A 7,403-nucleotide genomic window follows, 5' to 3' on the forward strand; every position below is an offset into this window, starting at 1 on the left:
CTGCTGTCAGATGTCCGCCTGGCAAAGGGTCTAACCAAAACCATGCAGATGCTGCAAATCTGAGCCCAGAGCAGAACATTATTAGCTGCGTAGGAAGGAACTGCAGCCTCTGGTTTTAAACCCAAGATAGATGTTGAAGACTAGCTGGAGCAACTCAGTGGAGAGAGGGGATGGGTGACGTTTCGGGTTGAGACCCTTGAAGTAGGGTCTCGACCCGAAACCTCACCTGGTCCATCTCTCCAGAGATGCTGCCTGTCCAGCTGAGTTACTCCAGCTTTTTATGTGTCTATCTTCGGTTAGAGATTAACTGCTCTCAATCTTAAATTCTTAGCTGCGACTGTTCAACGTGGTGAAAGAATGGAAAACCTAAATGATATGAATGCTACAAAGCTGAAACAAAAATGTTTTGCTCCTCAGTAAGTTCATAAGTTCGTAAGTTCTAGGAGCAGACAATAGACAATAGACAATAGGTGCAGGAGTAGGCCATTCGGCCCTTTGATCCAGCACCGCCACTCAATGTGATCATGGCAGATCATCCCCAATCAGTACCCCGTTCCTGCCTTCTCCCCATATCCCCTGACTCCGCTATTTTTAAGAGCCCTGTCTAGCTCTTTCTTGAAAGCATCCAGAGAACCTGCCTCCACCGCCCTCTGAGGCAGTGAATTCCACAGACTCACCACTCTCTGTGAGAAAAAGTGTTTCCTCGTCTCCGTTCTAAATGGCTTACTTCTTATTCTTAAACTGTGGCCCCTAGTTCTGGACTCCCCCAACATCGGGAACATGTTTCCTGCCTCTAGCGTGTTCAAACCCTTAACAATCTTATATGTTTCAATGAGATATCCTCTCATCCTTCTAAACTCCAGGGTCTACAAGCCCAGCTGTTCCATTCTCGCAGAATTAGGCCATTTGGCCCATCGAGTCCACTCCACCATTCAATCATGGCTGTTCTACTTCTCCCTCTCAACCCCATATCCCTGCCTCCTCCCCATAACCCCTGGCACCCTCAGTTGCACAACTGGTAGAGCTGCTCTCTCACAGATCCTGGTTCAATCCTGACCGGGGGTGTGGTCCGTACGGTAGAATTGGCATCCACCCATCCCACCCATCCCACCCTCCCTCCATCCACCTCATTGGAGGATGCAGTGGTCACTGAGACCCTGTTTCTGAAGAGCCACCAATCTGGGCAACAAGGAGTCCTTGGACAACTCAACCAATCCTTTCACTTTCTTTTCCGTGGCGGCACAGTGGCGCAGCGGGTAGAGCCGCTGCCTCACAGCACCGGAGACCCCGGTTCGATCCTGGCCTCGGGTGCTGTCTGTGTGCAGTTTGCACGTTCTTCCCGTGACCGCGTGGGTTTCCTCCGGGTGCTCCTGTTTCCTCCCACATCCCAAAGACGTGCGGGCTTGTAGGTTCATTGGCCCTCTGTAAATTGCCCCGAGTGTGTAGGGAGTGGATGCGAGAGTGGGATAATGTGGAGCGTGTGTGAACGGGCGATTGGTGGCCGGCATGGATGCGGTGGGCCGAAGGGACTGTTTCCGTGCTGTATCTTTCAGTCATTCAGTCAAAATGCTGGAAATGCTTAGTAGGTCCGGTGGCATTAGTAGGAGAGGAACCAAAATGAACATTACAGACCTTTCATCTGAACTGCAGGAGTTTTTTGTTTGTTTTGGGGTTTGGATAGAGAAAGCTCAACCAAAGAGCTTTAATGGGCATCTTAGTGGCAGAACTAGAGAGGCCCAGAGAGGAATATTTAGAAAGTGAATAACATAGATTAGGATTAGGTCTTATTGTGGCAACAGCCATGTAAACATCTACAAGAGGCTGGTGTTGAAGGGACTCCAATGCTGGGGTAAATGAGAAAGGCAGGGAGGGGTGAGGACATGTAAAGATTTGGACTCAAGGATGAAACATAGAAACATGGGAAATATGTGCAGGAGTAGGCCATTTGGCCCTTCGAGCCAGCACCATTCCATATCACCATGGCTGATCATCCAAAATCAGTACCCTCTTTCTGCTTTTCCCCATACCCCTTGAATTCTTTAGCCCTAAGAGTTAAATCTAACTCTCTTTTGAAAACATCCAGTGAATTGGCCTCCATTGCCTTCTGTGGCAGAGAATTCCACAGATTTACAACTCTCTGGGTGAAAATGTTTTTCCTCATCTCAGTCCTAAATGGCCTACCCCTTATTCTTAAACTGTGAACCTGGTTTTGGACTCCCCCAACATCGGGAACATTTTATCCTACATCTAGCCTGCCCAATCCCTTAAGAATTTTATATGTCTCTACAAGATCCCCTCTCATCCTTCTAAATTCCAGCGAATATAAACTGAGTTGATCCATTATTTCATCATATGTCAGAGAATCAAGGAGGAGGAATCAAGAGAATGCAGATGCTGGAAACATGAGCAAACTAACTGAGCTTCCCTGGCAGTTTGTCTTTTTCATGAGAATCTGTATCTCAAGGTATTGTTGTGATAGGGGCTAAGGTTCGTTGGTCAACACATGGCCAACATTAATCAGGATTCAGCACAGATCATAGATCAGACAGCCAACAAGATCAGAGATACCATCAATTATTCTTCCAAAAATGTCCTTCCAATTTTTAGATTTATGTTCAAGTTTATTATTGTCAAGTGTACAGGGGTACTGTGAAAAGATTTGCTTTGTATGCTCTCCAGTTGGCTCAGATAATACCATATATAAATACAGTCAAGTACAATAGACAGGGTAAAGGGGAAGATACAGAGTGCAGAATATAGGTCTCAGCATTGTAGTGCATCAGTTCCAGAGACAAAGTCCAATGTCCGCAGTGGGGTGGAGGTGAATCAGACAGTACCCTAGCTTATGGATGGACCGTTCAGAAACCTGATAACAGCGGGGAAGAAGCTGTTCCTGAGTCTGGGGATGCAGGCTTTCAAGCTTCTGATAGACTCGGCTTGTACACGCTAGAATTTAGAAGATTGAGGGGGGGATCTTATAGAAACTTCTTAAGGGGTTGGACAGGCTAGATGCAGGAAGATTATTCCCGATGTTGGGGAAGTCCAGAACAAGGGGTCACAGTTTAAGGATAAGAGGGAAGTCATTTAGGACTGAGATGAGAAAATCATTTTTCACACAGAGAGTGGTGAATCTGTGGAATTCCCTGCCACAGAAGGTACTTGAGGCCAGTTCATTGGCTGGATTTAAGAGGGAGTTAGATGTGGCCCTTGTGGCTAAAGGGATCAGGGGGTATGGAGAGAAGGCAGGTATGGGATATTGATTTGGATGATCAGCCATGATCATATTGAATGGCGGTGCAGGCTCGAAGGGCCGAATGGCCTACTCCTGCACCTATTTTCTATGTTTCTATGTTTCAGTACCTCTGCCTGACGGGAGCGGGGAGAGGTAGGAATCACCGGGATGGGACTAGTTGAGTATATTTTGGAGATACAGCGCAGCAACAGGCCCTTCGGCCCACCGGCTCCGCAACGACCAGCGATCCTCGCACATTAACACTATCCTGCACCCGCTAGGGTCAATTTCTTACATTTTATACGAAGCCAATTAACTTACAAACCCTGTACATCTTTGGAATGTGGGAGGAAACCGAAGATCTCGGCGAATACCCACGCAGTTCACGGGGAGAACGTACAAAGTCCGTACAGACACCACCTGCAGTCGGGATCGAACCCGGGTCTCTGGCGCTGCATTCGCTGTAAGGCAGCAACTCTACCGCTGAACCACCGTTACCACCCATAATCTTTCCTCTATTTCCCCCCCTATTTGCTCAATGATATCAGCAAACCACCTTGTTGTTGTACTTAATACGTGCTCCTGTATTGATTGGAAATGTCCATTTAGTTGTAAGATATTACCATTAAAATGTTACAGCAAGATGTTCATATAGACTTTAATTTGACATTTTAATGTTTAGTTTAGTTTATTGTCACATGTACTGAGGTACAGTAAGAAGCTTTTGTCGAGTGCCAGTCAGCGGAGAGACAACACATGATTACAATCGAGCCACTCATATCGTACAGATACAGGATAAAGAGAATAATGCGAATAATGCTTAATGCAAGATAAAGCCAGTAAAGTCTGATCAAAGATCGTCCGAGGGTCTCCAATGAGGTAGATAGTTCAGCACTGCTCTCTAGTTGTTGATAGGATACAATACAATACAATGCAATACCATTTATTGTCATTTGAACCTCAGTGAGGCTCAAACGAAATTCCGTTTCCACAGCCATACAAACAAAGACAATGTCCTACAGACATACACACAATTTAATTCACACAAACATCCATCACAGTGGACCCACTGTGATGGAAGGCAAAGTCTTTTCTCTCCCCTGTTCTCCATTTCTCTCCCGATGTCCAAGCCCCAGGCGGGCGATGATAAGTCCCACGGCCATTTTAGGCCGCGCCGGGCGATTTACGGCCCCGCTCCCGGTCTAAAAGTCACAAAGTTGGAGCCCCCGGCGGGCGCTGGAATGTCCCACGGCCATGAAGCCGCACCGGGCGATGTACGTCCCCGCTCCGGGTCGTTCCAACCCCGCGACACGGGGTGGAGAAGTCGCGTTGCTTCAGGATGATTCAGTTGCCAGGGAACAGCTGGGAAGTAACTGTCTCTGAATCTGGAGGTGTGTGTTTGCACACCCCTTGCCTGATGGGAGAGGGGAGAAGAGGCGTGACTCATCCTTGATTACGCTGCTGGCCTTGCCGAGGCAGCGTGAGGTATAAATGGGGTTAATGGAAGAGAGGTTGGTTTGTGTGATGGTCTGGGCTGGGTCCACAATTCGCTGCAATTTCTCGTGGTCTTGGATGGAGCAGTTCCCAAGCCATGCTGTGATGCACTGCGATAAATTGCTTTAAGTGGCGCATCTGTAGAAGTTGGTGAGAGTCATTGGGGAGAGGCCGGGCTTCCTAAGCTGGTGTGCTACTGTCTATTTGTAATGGAGAGCAGTTTTAAAAGACAGTTGGACATTTAAAGATAGTTGGACAGTTTGTGTGTGTGTGGGGGGGGGGGGGGGGGGGGGTGAGCCACATGGGACTAGCTAGGTGGGGTATCTTGGTCAGCATGGACAAGTTGGGCCGAAGAGCCTGCGGTGATGCCGTATGACTCTGTCTGATTTGGCTTTGCTCCTTTGGATTCAGATTAGAGCCGGACTCCCACTAACTGCCTTCATTTTTTGGCACAGGCACACCAAGAATGATTAAACATTGACTCAAATGCGGTCGTAACTTCCCACTTTAAACGGGACAACACATCACTTGGAAACCAGGAAAGCAATCTCTGACCATCAAAGAACTGGAAAGTAGTTCACTACACAGAAATATTTATGCACAATGGTAATGGTATTAGCTGTAAATTCCAAATGATTTAATGGGCAGTGATTTATTCCACAGATCAATAGATCTTATTTAACCTAATATAATGTGAACCAGGGCTTTAATTAATTCCTACCCGGCTCGACACTGCCCCCTGGGGGGTTTCGCCGGTCTAGCAGCTATCTTCATTTGAACAACTATTATGTTGCTCTTCAACAGGTCGTGTCTATTTCAGTCATACCCTGATGTACTTTCCCCCAAGTAAACTCAAGACTAATGATACTGATCTGATATACCCTCCTGTTCGTGAAAATCCTCTCATCGGAGACGATGCAAGGACGCAAATAACTTTTCCAATATTTTTTTAATCCAATAACAAAAACATTAAGGGAGAGAATAGTGAAACCATGAAAATATTAGGCTAAGTTCAAATTTATCAGTACTCTTAAATATGTAATAATATGCAATAGGTACAAACATTAAAATATCTAATATTTTTGGGAAAAGGACAGAAAGTGCTGGAGTAACTCAGCATCTCTGGAGAAGATGGATTGGTGGCATTTCGGCTCAGGACCGTTCTTCAGACTGAGTTACTCCAGCACATGTGTAAACCAGCATCTGCAGTTCCTTATTTCTACATAATATTTGGTAGGTCTCTAATTGATCTTATTCTGAATTTTTTTTAAAACAAGCATAATTCAGTCGGGTGTTAATTTAAATGCTGTTCCGTTTATTTTTCAATCTAGGAAATCTATTTTTCCCTTTTATGTCTTGCAGGTGGAACAACGGGACCATCCCAGGGCGAGAGGGAAGATTCCTTGCATGTGCTTTACTCTCGGTATTTTTAAAGTGCGACGGCAGTACCGCTGCAATCCAGGAGATGGCAGCAAGGACGCGGAATAGCCGAGGGTTTGAACCTAGAATTGCAATCACTCACTTCCCCTCTTTCAGGCTTAATTCTTAAGATCAAAAAGGCATGTAATTTTGCAATTATTAAATTTACGAATTAATTGTCAATTGTCAAATTTACGGATAAATCACGAACTGTTTTGGTTTCTCGAAAGACTTCGGTTTTGTTTTGGCACTAATCTCGCAGCTATTAATTTATTGAATTGCTTTCTTTATTATATATTATGGGCACTGGGCTTACAGGTCTGCCATGCTGCTGCAAGTAAGAATTTCACATGACAATTAAACATTCTTGACTCTCTTAAATCATCACAAAAGAGTCCACAACGTTGAGGAATCGGGAACTGGAGGGCACAGGTTTAAGGTGAGAGGGGAAAGATTTAATTGGAACCTGACGGGGCAACTTTTTCACTCAGAGGGTGGTGGGTGAATGGAACGAGCTGCCAGCGGAGGTAGTTGAGGCAAGTATTATAAAAGCATTTAAATGACGGTTAAACACAGCCACATTGTTGGGAGAGGTTTAACTCAATATGGGCCAAATGAGACCATTCAAATGGGGCATCTTGGTTGGCATAGACGAGTTGGGCCGAAGGGCCTGTTTCCTTGCCGTATGACTCTAAATGGAACGGGATTTTTTTTCCAATTGCTTTGAACGGCACTGTCCTGAAATGGTCAAACGATATCGACAGCAAACATTGATGTTGTCTTCTCATCTAATGAGGAATTCGTATTTTCGTGTAGGAACGAACTACAGATGCTGGTCTACACCGAAGATAGACACAGAATGAGTAACTCAACGGGACAGGCAGGATCTCTGGAGAGAAGGAATGGGCGACGTTTTGGGTCGAGACCCTTCTTCAGTCTGAATTTCGAAATTGTCGTGCTATTTTAGAGTAGTCGTTAATGTGTCGATTATTGACAGATTGATCGTGTTTTATATATTTATATTTTAGATTCAAAGCAAATGTTATAGATACATTTTAAGAAGTTTATATTGTTTAATTTGAGTTTAGAGATACAGCATGGAAACAGGCCCTTCGACCCACCGAGTCCACGCCGACCATCGATCACCGGCTCACACTAGTTCCATGTTATCCCACTTTCTCATCCACTCTCGGGGCAATTTACAGAGGGCCAATTAACCTACAACCCCGCACGTTTTGGGCATGTGGGTGCAAACCGG

The sequence above is a fragment of the Amblyraja radiata genome, chromosome 32 (assembly GCF_010909765.2).
Source record: "Amblyraja radiata isolate CabotCenter1 chromosome 32, sAmbRad1.1.pri, whole genome shotgun sequence".
Classification (NCBI taxonomy): Eukaryota; Metazoa; Chordata; class Chondrichthyes; order Rajiformes; family Rajidae; genus Amblyraja; species Amblyraja radiata.